The sequence below is a fragment of the Labrus bergylta genome, chromosome 6 (genome assembly GCF_963930695.1).
Source record: "Labrus bergylta chromosome 6, fLabBer1.1, whole genome shotgun sequence".
NCBI classification, from domain to species: Eukaryota; Metazoa; Chordata; class Actinopteri; order Labriformes; family Labridae; genus Labrus; species Labrus bergylta.
The window spans coordinates 18,227,146-18,239,344 of NC_089200.1; the positions used below are offsets into that span (position 1 = coordinate 18,227,146).

The following is a 12,199-nucleotide window of genomic DNA, read 5'->3' on the forward strand; positions in this document are numbered from 1 at the left end:
AGAACCCTATGAGGTCGACATACGTCATACAATTGTTGTCTTCTTCAGCTCTTAACATGAAACAGTACGACATAGCAACTTACTTTGAAATCCACTCACATTTTGAGAATGGCAGCTTTCCAGTGATAAACTGCTTGTGTTTCTGCTACATCCAGTGGCTTTTCTATCCCACTGAGAATATCAGTTTATAGTGACTATCCGGATCCAATCCTCCCTAAAACTCATGAAATCTGTGATGATTTATGTATACATTTGAGGGAAATAGTGTCACTTATGTTCGCTCACTCAGCTAATGTGGATGCAGCCATCTTGTTATTGTCTGTCGACCAATTAGAGCCTGCTTTTGCAATCAGCTGACATGTATGGGCCAATGAGAAGCCAATGCAGCCTGAAACAGGTGTAACGGCGCGCTCTCAGCACAGAAATAAGAAGGCTAGAACAGTTTTGAATGGATTCATCCTATTCTGCTCATTCTAGTATTCAGAGATCTGTGATGTGGTGAAGATAAAATGCACAGTTTACTCAGTATGCACTGAGCATATTATGGATATATTGTTACATTTTTTAAAAGCACTAGTTCTTTTTCATTTTATTTCAACATCTGTGAAATTTTTTTATTATTTTTTATTACTATTATTTTGTTTAAGTTGTAATAGTTATTTGGGACTTCATCTGACATCCTTTTGGAAAAAATAGGGAAACGCCTCAGACCACAGACACTTTAAAAGAAAGAAGACAGTCAAACAAAGAGGGAAGATTTGTGTTTAGGTAATTACAGTTATGTTTATTACTTTTGTGCTGTAAATTCAGCTCAGGCACAGGTGCACACTTTAGAGTGTTACTGTACTTTCATGTTTTATTTTTTTATTTTTTAAAGAATAATGTAACGATAAAATAAAAGTTTGAGTCAGTTTGTTTTAAAACAACACAAGTAATGCACACACACTTATTTAACATATCTCACTATATCACTATAATGAATTATGAGGGTATTTCTGTCATCTATGTGTATCATGGAATCAATATCAAATCGAATTGTGACCCCAATCGAATTGATTTGTGAGGTCCTTGACAAAACCCAGCCCTATTGAATATCAGATCGTTTCTGAATAGCCTGTCTTTTTCTGTCAAACAACTTATCTGTTGATTGACTTGTAGTTTCAGCTCTACAGATACTGTTTATTTACAAGATTGTGGCTTTTTTCCAAATGGCTCAATTAGTCAAATTACTCTATCTGATTGACCCCTCACTGAAATGCCTGTAGTGCCTTTGGACCCCCAAACATGTTTCTCACTAATGGCTTATGGCTAATGAAACATTAGTTCAAATCTTTATACAGTAAAGTTGTGTAATGTTAAGTCTTGTGTGTGTTGCACAGTGGCACTGTAATGCCCATGTTTGAGTTTGTTGGATAACACTCAGTGACTAATTTTGTAATTTTCCATTCATCCATCCTCTTCATTTCTATTCCTGTATGTCTTGCTGCTGTGTACCAAACAGGACATGTTGCTGTCTATTTCTGACTACCTATGAGTGGGCCGCTGCTTGGTGCCACTGCATGATATGTGTGTATTTATGGTTGTGTGTGTGTGCGTGCGTGTGTGTGTGTGTGTGTGTGTGTGTGTGTGTGTGTGTGTGTGTGTGTGTGTGTGTGTGTGTGTGTGTGCGTGCACGCGTGTGTGCGTGTGTGTATGTGTGTGTGTGTGCAGAGTTGGGCCTTGCGAAGAGCATCCTCCTCTAGTGGAGTGGCCTGAGGGGATTTCTTTCATGAAGTCAGATAACATCCCGACGACCCCCTCTTCCCTTTTTTTTAAGAGTTCTTTAACCTTGATAAATGAAGTAGAGGCAGTAAGGGAGGGAGGGATGGGGGAGAAAAAGTCGTGGGCTTCGATGGGGGGTGAGGGTGATGGAGGGAGGAGAAATAGAGATAGAGAGAGAGAGAGAGACACTAACTCCCTGGCCGGCTTGCTCTCAGGATCAATAACGTTCGGAGAGCTGCTGAGCACTCCTGTCTGGCAGCTCTACCATAGGGGATGGCAGGAACGGAGGGAGAGGGGAGGGAGGGAGGGAGGAAAAGCAAGAAAAGAAGTGTTAAGAAAGCCTCTCTATCTCTTTCTTGTCACCCCTTTTTTGCAAAAAGAGGGAATCGAGATGGACAGCTGTGTAAAAATGGAAAAGATGGAAGGATGAAGGGATGAGAGGAGCATAGATTGAGGGGACTTTGCACCTGTATCCCACTGAAACATGCCACCCACCTGCCTGCCTGCCTGCCTGCCTGCCCGCCCGCCTGCCCGCCAGGAAAATACACACACAAACACACACTTTGAGGTCTCCTTTTACGGAGCCACAAGGTTACAGAGTGTCGATACAAACGCGCACAGCCCTCCGACAAATGGGATTTGGCATGTTCAATCAACAGTGCTGCCAAATCCCTGTTGTTAAGTATTGCAAAGCCATATCTGTCTGCAGCTATGCTACCTGGGTCCGCTAACTGTCCCCTAAATATCCTCTATTAAAGTCCACTCTAATACAATTATCTGCTGCATTCCTCTTTGGATTTGAATGGGTGTGTGCGCAGTGGCATAAACAGAAAACAGAGGGAGGGAGTTTTCACACCTGCACTCCTTTTTCTCCTCATTTTTCCTCTACTCCTTGATTCCCTGCTTGGAGTTTAAGTCCCTGGCTTCCCTCCTCTGGCCATCTCTCCTGGCCCTTCTTCCTGTCCTCTGTTAGACCTGATCCTTTCATCTTCCCTCCCCTAATCCTGTGCTAGAGAAGCCTTCTCTTCAACCCTCTGCTGCTTCCCATTGCTTTCTTTTTAACTCTGTCCCTCATCTTATTTTAGCATGTCCCTCTGCTCCTTGCTTCTCTTTCTTCTCCTCTCACTTTGTCTTCTTTATCCCCACCGTTAGCTCTCCTTCTTCTCTACCTGTTTCTCTTTCTTCTGCTTCACTCTCTCCCTCCTCTCTTACTTCTATCCTTAATTAAGTTAGTGATCAGTTGACTGCCCCTATCATTGGTAGAGAGCAGGTTGGTCCTCCTATCCCAGGAGGGGGGTACATTGTCTGTGATGGTTGACCAGTGTAATCCCCCCACTAGGGACAAAGGGCAATACCCTCACTACCTCAGCCACCCCTGAAGGGCATTAGCCCCCTGATGAGAGCCGTGCACTGGCCTGGCCTTGCCTGCCTGACACCCCAGCATCACACCACAAGTCCTTTCCTTATCTGAAGAGGCAGTTTGGCCTACAGTGCTGGCAGTGAATTCAGATGAATGTAGCTTCTCCTGGATGCCACAGTATCATCCACAGTTCATTGAGGATTAAGGTGCGCACTAAGAGGATGACTGCGTTGATATTTCTACCTCCTGTAACACACACACAAAACGCACACATATGCTCTTGCCAAACACACGTGTAAGTTTGTTGAATTAAGATCAGGAAGGCCTCCTTTAAACCCTCGAACAACCCCACATACCTTTCTCTTTCCTTTTCCCTTTCCCCCCCCTATCTCGCGTATTCTCTTTCACACACACACGTTCACACAGGGAATGAGTAGGTAAGGTTGCCATGGGAACGGCTGGTCAGAGTTAACCAGAGGGGAAACAAACAAAGTACTGTTCATGGCAGCAGATTGTCAGGTGCAGAAGGCGCACTGATACTGTGTATGTTTGTGTATGAAATGTGCTTTGTGCTTCCTCTGATTATTTACATCCAACAACACTTAAAATACCTTCATAAAATCTCTGTAGTGCTCAGGTGAAGGTAGACAATCAGTGACTGTAGCTTCAAAGGATGATGATGAAATGACTATGACCAAATATGATAACATACTGTTACCTTTATGTTTGACCCGTCTTCAGACTCATTTTGGTTTGGGAGATGCACACCTTAAGATGCACTCACTCATGGACATTCTCAAATCTTTTGCCTTATTTACGAGTTGCAACGAGTAATCATATACATAAATTAGTAACCTGCACATGAATTACCAGCAATGAAAACCCAAAATGATTTAACTCCTTAATATTAACACAAGTGCTGGCAGAATATTTTCAAATGAACTCACACTGAAAAGAAAAAGTCCTGCAAACTACTCTACATTAGATAGTTGGATGTGCCTGTATGGGTAATTGTCTGAAATTTGATCGTCTATTTACTGATTAATCCATTTTTCGTCTAATAATTGTTCTTTCACATAATTTCTCATTTAGAGAAACATATCGATGTAAAGGTCTTTTAGGTACATCTTCTTACTTGGGGCCTTTTTGTTTGCAATACTTAAATATCTGGATTTGACTCACAAGATGTTTCAACCTTAAATTCAAATTGTAGATTTTCTGGAAATTCAGTTCAGATTTGCGCTACGTTAGGTTGAAGACCTGCCTTGTGTTAATGTTTTTGTCACAGCCTTCAGTCCCCGATGCCTTCTGTGCTGGATCACAGCTCTTTTTTCTCTCCCTTCAAATCATAGACGGCATCTCCTCTCCCCTCTTCTCCTCTGGAAAAGTAGGTCTCTCGGTAGTTGGATGTTAACTCGGTTGAGTCACAAACAGCAGCAACCTCCACTTCTCATTTTCTGTCATTCCCCTATCCCATTCCTCAGTGCTCTTCCTCTTTTAAGGTAAATAAAGAAAATGCACCTAAACTCTAAAGCAGCATATCAACTTGCTGTGTTTTCTCCCTTAAAAAGGCTACCAAGCCTTCTTCTCTTTGTCTGTGTCCCCTTCTTCTTGAATGCCCCTTTAGTCCTGCACTCAGCTGCTTGAGTAATATTTATTACACATCCTCTTTAAGTCTCAGTTTTATGTTTTGAAACAAACAGGTCTAATGCCATGGGGCGAAAACACCCCATCCCCACCATCTACACCCCCTGTCCCCTCTGCCGCTGGTTCCTTTAGCTTCTGACAGATAGACAAACGTACTGTTCTCTCTTTCTTTTGCCTTTCACCTCTCAAACCTCCATCCATCCATCGTGCCGGACTGGTACAATGCAGGCGCTCTGTTCTGCAGCAGGGAGAATGCAGCCCTGAACTAACAATATCACCGAGGCTGCCTGAATGCCGCCGAGCCCCATTGTGCTCTGTCAGAGGGGAGTTAACACCCATGTCTGAGCCCAATGAATAGTATTATTGTGTCTGAGACATGCACCGCACACCCGGTCCCCATCCATGTCCCCCCCCCCCCAACTTAACTCACCCCCCCTTGCCCAAACTTGCCTCTCTTGTCCCAACTGTGTAACCCCCCCAATGCAACTCTTGTACCCCCTTCCTTAACAGACAGCTCTTCCTTCCAAAGCCTTGCCGGCCCACCGACTCTAAACCTCTACACTTTACTTCTCTATTCCCTGGCCGTCGGCCTGTGGGTTTTAGTCTCTTATACAGAAAGAGGTGGACAGAAGGGCTGTCACAGCTCTGTGGTGGCTGAGGCGGTGAGGATATTAAGGATATTTTTTAAGACGGTGTGGTTGGTTCAGTGCTATGTGGGATGTTGGTTGGGCTTGAATTTGGCCACGGCTCTTTTTCTGTTGAGGAACACAATGGGACCATGAATCCTCAAAGAAATGTGCCCCCCTCCCCTAAACTGCTATTATCATAAGAAGAGAGCTGCTGAACACATTTGAATAATTCTGGGTTGATACAAAAGCTGAGATGTTTTCTTTGACAAAGTTTCTATAGAGCACCACCAGTCCAGCCAAAGCATTTCCATTCCTTCACTCACACTATGGTGCAAACAGAGAGGGTATAGTTTGAAATATTCCATCAGTTTCACATTTCATATTGTTGTTTATAATCGTTAAGGGCAAATGAATAACTCAGCGAGCTTAAGGGAGAGTAAAAGAGGTCGGGTGTTGGAGAGAAAATGTTGCTGTAAATATTTCTAGTGTATTTTATTGACGCAGTGGTGATTTTTATAATGGGCCCACTCTCGCTATATTTGCTATCTGCAGCACATCACAATCTAATAGCTGAGAGTACCTTTGGCATCCAGTATCTCTCTGCCTGACACACTTAACTCACAGGCCTCCAATCCCTGCAGTTTTTGCTCTCAAGGTTAGCAGGTTCACATTCAGGCTGGGAGAGGATGCCAGATTCCTCACCCCCGACTTCTCACTGATCAAAGCACACGATTGACATTCAGTGGGTAAACTGCTGAAAGTTGAGATTAACTTGTTTTTTCTCCGTCTCTGTCTCTGCTTGTTTGTGAACAGCAGGAAGGAGAAGAGGAAGAAGAAGAAGAGGAGGAGGAGGTAGTGGAGGAGGAGGAAAAAGAGAAGAAGAGTGGGTGGAAGGATGGAAGGAGAGAAGGATGGAAGCAGTTCGAGGAGGTGGTTCGAAGCGGGTGAACCCAGAGCAGGTGAACACAGCTGTGGATCGCCATGGGCTCTCTGGCTGCCTTTCTCCCGTGGCCCCGGCGCTGCAAACAGGGGTCCTGGGGAGCCAGCAGGGGCCAGCCAAAGCTGCGGCAGAGTGGGCAGGCTGGGCCAGCCGAGCCAGGAGAGAGGCAGGTGAGGCGGGTGAGCCGAGCTCTTATCCCCGCCGGCTAGGAGCCTCCGCGGCAGAGCGGAGCAGCGCAGAGCAGCAGAAATCAATACAGAGGAGAGAGGCTAGCAGAGGTTGCCCAGCACAGCCTGCAGGCCTTGGAGCCCAGGGACCAACCACCACCACTGCTCCCAGCTCCTCTCTGCTTCTCTCTTTCTATCTTCCTCAAACAGTGCCAGCATCAGCTAGGGCCAGGGCCCTAACCCTGCAACCGCCCCACACGCAGTATGTGTGTCAGGAGGTGCACATGTGTGTGTGTAAAATTGAGGAAAAAAAAAAGGGAGAGGGAAAAGAAAGAGAGAGGGAGTCTTTGTGTGTGGTTCACCCGAAGGGGGTTTTGCTACGTCCAACAGCGCTTGATAAAAGTTTGTCAGAGAGACACGGAGACAGTGAGGGAAGGAGAGAAACTGAAAAGGAATGAGACAGGACGTCGAAGGTTTTTTTTTCTTCTTCCGGCTCCCTCCCTCCTATTACACATTCCACCTTCACAGTTTGAATAAGGATCCAGTGGAGATGGTACATTTCTGCTCAGTCCTTCCAAGCTCCTGGCGCACAATATTCCTAAGATCTCATGAGCCAGGATGAAAGGACAATTTGAACTTTTTCTCCCATCCCCTGTATCAGACACAACCTGTCTTTTCACCTTAGATTTTCTTACCCTCACTACAGCAGCTCCCATCAGAGGATATGGCAGCGCAGTATTGATCTAGAAGGTGGAAGAGAGGAAGGCGGGCCAGGGCTTTCATACCTCTCTCTCTCCATGTGTGTGGAAATAGCACCTGAAGTCCACTTACTGCCGTGCAGCAGGGATCCCGTGGCAGCACGAGTGAATGGCTGCTAATTGAATGAGAGATGAAAAGGACAGTAGTTGTACGTGTTCAAACCCCCCCCCCCCACTCCACCCCTACCCGCTTCTCCTGTCTGCTACTACGTGGTTTTCCATCTGACTTTTTTTTTTTTTTTTTTTTGTCCTCCACGTTAACAAAAGTCCACACAGAGAGACTCCCCTTTGAGATGTTTTAACACAATTGGCAGTGACTGAAAACATTTGAAAGATCCTCCGGAATAAACCCCCCTCCCAGCATATGTAGCACCAGTGCAGAGGTGAAGCCTTTAAAAGAAAACAGAGAAGAAGAAGACAGCCGAAAAGAAAAACGTGCCGTGCCAGAAAACGTGTACTGTACAACTTTGTCTGCTTTGATGGGCAATACAAGACAACAGGAAAACTTCACACCTCTTGGTGAGTACAGTATCTTCATTTCACTGCTTTGTTTTGTGGTTGGGTAATACTGAGGGACATATTGTTTTAAGCCACAAGAATAATGTAAATAGGAAACGTTTCTCCTACCGGTAGCAGTGTTATGATAAGATAGCGTCTCTGCTCAGAGGTGCGAGTGTGTTTTGAAAGTGAACACAGACACGTTATGTTGCAGTTGATCTCCTCAGCTCTCAACAGGAGCTGTGTGCTGTGATCATTCTGTCACTGACTGTTGGAGGAGTATGTTGTTGTTGCATGTACCAGGGAAGGGTATTAAAGCACAACTCCCCCTTGCCTGCCAATCTGCTGGCACACAGAGGGAGACTGGTGCCTCTCTCCGCCTCAGCCTGGCAGCGACCCATGCTTACAAAATGGCCGATTCCTGTCTGCCAGCTGTCTCCCTCAGCCAAGATGGCGCTCGGTCTCTTTTTAATGCCCGCTGTTTGCCATCTGCCCTCTAATTGTTAACGGCTATGCAAATATCCTGTAATTGCATTTGCATGTGGTTGCTACTTAACCCCTCCTCCTCGGTTGTAAATAATAGCGCTAGCAAAGCAGGGGGAAAAAAGGAAATACAATTCAGCGCGTTAGCTGATTGAATACGCAGCAGGAACAATTAGCCCCGTTGTTGCCATCCCCTTTACTTTCCTTTAAGCTCACCTTATGCAAATCACTGATGCCATGCTCTTGCTTTTGATGCAAGATGAAAAATGGAGCGTCACCCGTATTTCTCGCATTCGGAGACGCTCATGTGTCTTCTCATTGTGCCATATGTGACATCTGTGGTTGGCTGCATTAGCAGGGTACCCTGCCTCCTCTGACAGGCTGAGCCCACACTGTAAAAAGGAGAGCAGGAGCGAGGGAGAGGCATAACATAATGACCTCATTAGCATGCTCAGCACTCCCTGATATAGGCCCTGGTGCGCTGCTGCGCCGTGGGACCCACGGGTGTACGCCCTTCTCACAGCACTCAGCATGCAACATTGTGTTCTCCCCACACAATGCGGCGCTTCATACAGGCTTTATTACGCCTTGTCAAAGCGCGGGGGGATCAGGGGTATCAGTGCAGGAGCAGCAGGATACGGGCAATGTACGTGAAGCAGGAGATGTATCGGTGCTTTATGGTCTTAATGTGGTGTTAGCTGTGCGGATGGATCCACTGTTGTTGCTGTTGTGCATTGACATGTTTTTTCATGTTTGTATGTGTGTGTCTGTGCTCTGCCGTTGTGTGTTTGTGCAATTGTCCGTTTCATTGTGGACTCCCGTGGCATTCGTGGTCGTTTTGAGCTGTCAGTGTTAATTATTGGAGAGAGCGATTTGGGGAATTGGCTGTGTCCTGGAAACAGGCCATCATCCACTCTGAAGACCTGTTCTACACTACGTATGTGTTCGTCTGCTAGTGTAGCATTGAACTTCACAGACATAAACTGTCTCTCTCCCTCTCTCGATGACCAAGGAGCAACATTTCTAAATAGTTGTTATGATGTAGCAAACAACAGGCTATGTTTGGCCCCTAAATCTGTGTAAGGATTTTGACATGAATTATCTTTTTAAGCTTGTGCTAAAAACTGTTGGCATTAAGGCATTTTAGAAAGGCTGGTTCGTGGTTGTTATCGTCTCCTCTATCAGACTCAGGCAGTTTTAATCAAGCTTCTCTGTCTAATCAGTCCAGAGTGACACTGAAGAAGCTGAGGCGTAGATCAGGTTAGTGTTAAGAGGCCTCCTCATGCTACTGTATTCTTCTATGAAGGAAAAGTGTGAGCCAGGTGGGCTTAAATCTGTTCTTATGGTTAGGCGTCAACAATCCAGACACAAAGTATAGAATTTATTTGATCCATTTAATATTTAGATTTAAAACAACATACATGTGGAAGGGAAAATATAAGATGCAGGCAGGGAAAAACATATCATCCTATTGTATGTCTGTGTGGGCACTATAGAAAGGTGTGATTCCCTGTTGGAGGGAGCAGCATTAAAGACCAGCACAAGGGTGGTGGATGTTAAGAAGAATGAGTGGCGGGGATCAGCGGGGATAAACTGGGTGAAGCTGTTTAGTACTCATTTGCATATTCAAGTCAAACCGGAGGGTACTAAATTTGCCATCACCCGACCACATATGCTGTTCAGTCGCTATAACTGTTACACACGCACACACACTCTAATGCACACACGTGTCATGTGTCACACACTTATTTTTCATTTACACCTACTTGAAGGGGGAAAAAAAGAACACAAATCCCAACGATCTCCTGCAAAAAGCTTTTGCACAAATAACTCTTTTCGCCGTGTGTCGCTACGTCACTGCCTCACACTAAAGAAACAGGCAGGATGGACTACAGCTGGCTTGAGGACATATTGCATGTGCATTCATATAAAAGTGTGTGTTTCTGTATGTCTGTGTTTGAGATTAGAGCAGAAGGAAAATATCCACAATCTCTTTAGTCACATGGGCTTTAAGGCCAAAGAAACAGTAGGGGTCCTGTCATGCCTGAAATACTCAAGTTATTTGAAATAAAATGATTTAGCTATCTTAAATACAGAACTGATTGGCCTTACTGTATACAAAATATATATTTCTGTCTTAATGCTGTCAATTTATGTCAACAAAATATTGCATGATTTAAACATATTTGGTTAGAGTACAATAAAAGACCTCCCAAAAAAATATAACCAAAACAAAAAGACAATAAAAATGTGTCCGTTTAACTCTTACAGTCAGTTTTATCAACTGGATATTTAGGGTTGTATTTCTTATTATAATCAAGCAGTAGCTTGAATGTGGACTGTTCATTTGTGTGAGTGTGATTGTCGTGCAGTCCGCTGCAGCTTTTCTCATTCAGACTACCCACTGCTTTTTATTTGCTCAGGTATTGATTGAATGTGTTCCACCCACTGAAGTAATAGTTGCTGAAAGCATTTACAGCCATCGCTCAATTCATCCTGGCCCACGTCTTTCTTTCTTTGTGGAAACTAAACAAATGATGTGATCAGTTCATTACCGAAATAGATAAATTATGATAACAAGAAAAACTTGTGTTGAAGTCTTTTAAATGTAACAAATTAAGTGAATTGTTTAAATTTGCTCTTGTTGGGTATCTTATTGTTTGCTGTGTGAGAGTAGCTTTAAAAAACTCTGCTTATAGCTCAAATGATCACAAAGCCCTTTGGTTAAATGACATTTTTTCTTAATTCCTGATTTCTTACATATAAACAAAACATGTGTCATTATATTGAATCTCCTCCATAATTTTTTTTTTTTTAAATATGATTAGACTTTTTGCATCTTATATCTTGAAGACATTTCTGAGAATTATTTTTAGCGGATTGCCTGTATGTAATTGAACTATACATATGTCTCTTGAAAATAACAGTGTCAAGGTGCACTTTGTAGAATATAATACATTTATTTAATCTCTACTCAGCCAAAATTCTTTTTGTGAAACCCCCCCTCCTTACAAAGTATTTCCTGAGTCAAGTGTTGCTGCTGCTGTTTCTCCATAGCTGCAACACTGAGCCCCAAGTCTGATTATAGACTCGTGGAAAACAGTCAGGCATTTATCCAAGTCACTGATTATGTCATTTCAACAGGCTGCAAACACTCAGGCGAGTTAGACAGCTCTGAGGGGAGAATTATGAAGCCAGAGTGGAATGGAGGCTGTATAAAAAGGAAATGAAAATGGAGTAGTGCTGTATGTGTGATTAAACTGCCTCCTCGCCGGCAAAAGGCCACGCGGCTGTAGCACAGGCCTGAGATTTGGCCGTAATGAAAATGTGAAGGTGGAGGGGTTTGAACCCCCTGAATGGTGTTTATGAGCATACACACACACACACACGCACACACGCTATCACATACATTATAGTGCATGTATGTGCTCAGGCTGAATGGAATAAAAGGGTGAGCAATAGAGAGACTGAAATGCAATTTTGTTTGTGAGGAACAGAGGACTAATTTTCTCTTGAAAAGACAGAAAGAAAAACTTTCCCGAAACAAAAATAAAACATTTTCATTCATGTTAATCAGGTAATTCATACTAGTCACAGATAATCCTGCAATTGTAGTCGCCTCAGAAGCAGGACTATGGCAGCCACATAAATATTGAATTGTTCCATTCAGATGCAGAGACAGCACCCAGTCAGGAAGCGTGGGAACAGGCTAAATGATTAGGCGATGAGGGGTCCGTGCAGTGGAGGGGGGTTGAGGTTAGTTCACGGCTAGACGCCCCAGCTGCACTGACTTCCATTCAGAAACAGGTTAGGAAGGACCTCAGGGGTCAAGGTCAGGGATGTGTGTGTGTGTGTGTGTGTGTGTGTGTGTGTGTGTGTGTGTGTGTGTGTGTGTGTGGTTCACGTGTTCATACTCGGCTGGCTGGCTGGCTGGCTGTCTGTAAGCTGCCTCTGTG

The 12,199-nt window shown here is 44.2% G+C and overlaps 1 long non-coding RNA gene across 5 annotated transcripts in view; it reads left to right on the forward strand.

Moving 5' to 3' along the window:
- The window catches only part of LOC109982770 (uncharacterized), a 42,719-nt gene that overhangs the window by 22,918 nt on the left and 7,602 nt on the right, over positions 1–12,199 (forward strand). For 4 of the 5 annotated variants that reach the window (XR_010666529.1, XR_010666528.1, XR_010666531.1 and 1 more), the window contains exon 3: positions 6,211–7,781. This is a non-coding gene — a long non-coding RNA (uncharacterized lncRNA). The remainder of the gene's footprint in view (positions 1–6,210; positions 7,782–12,199) is intronic. The other variant, XR_010666532.1, reaches the window with a different exon arrangement.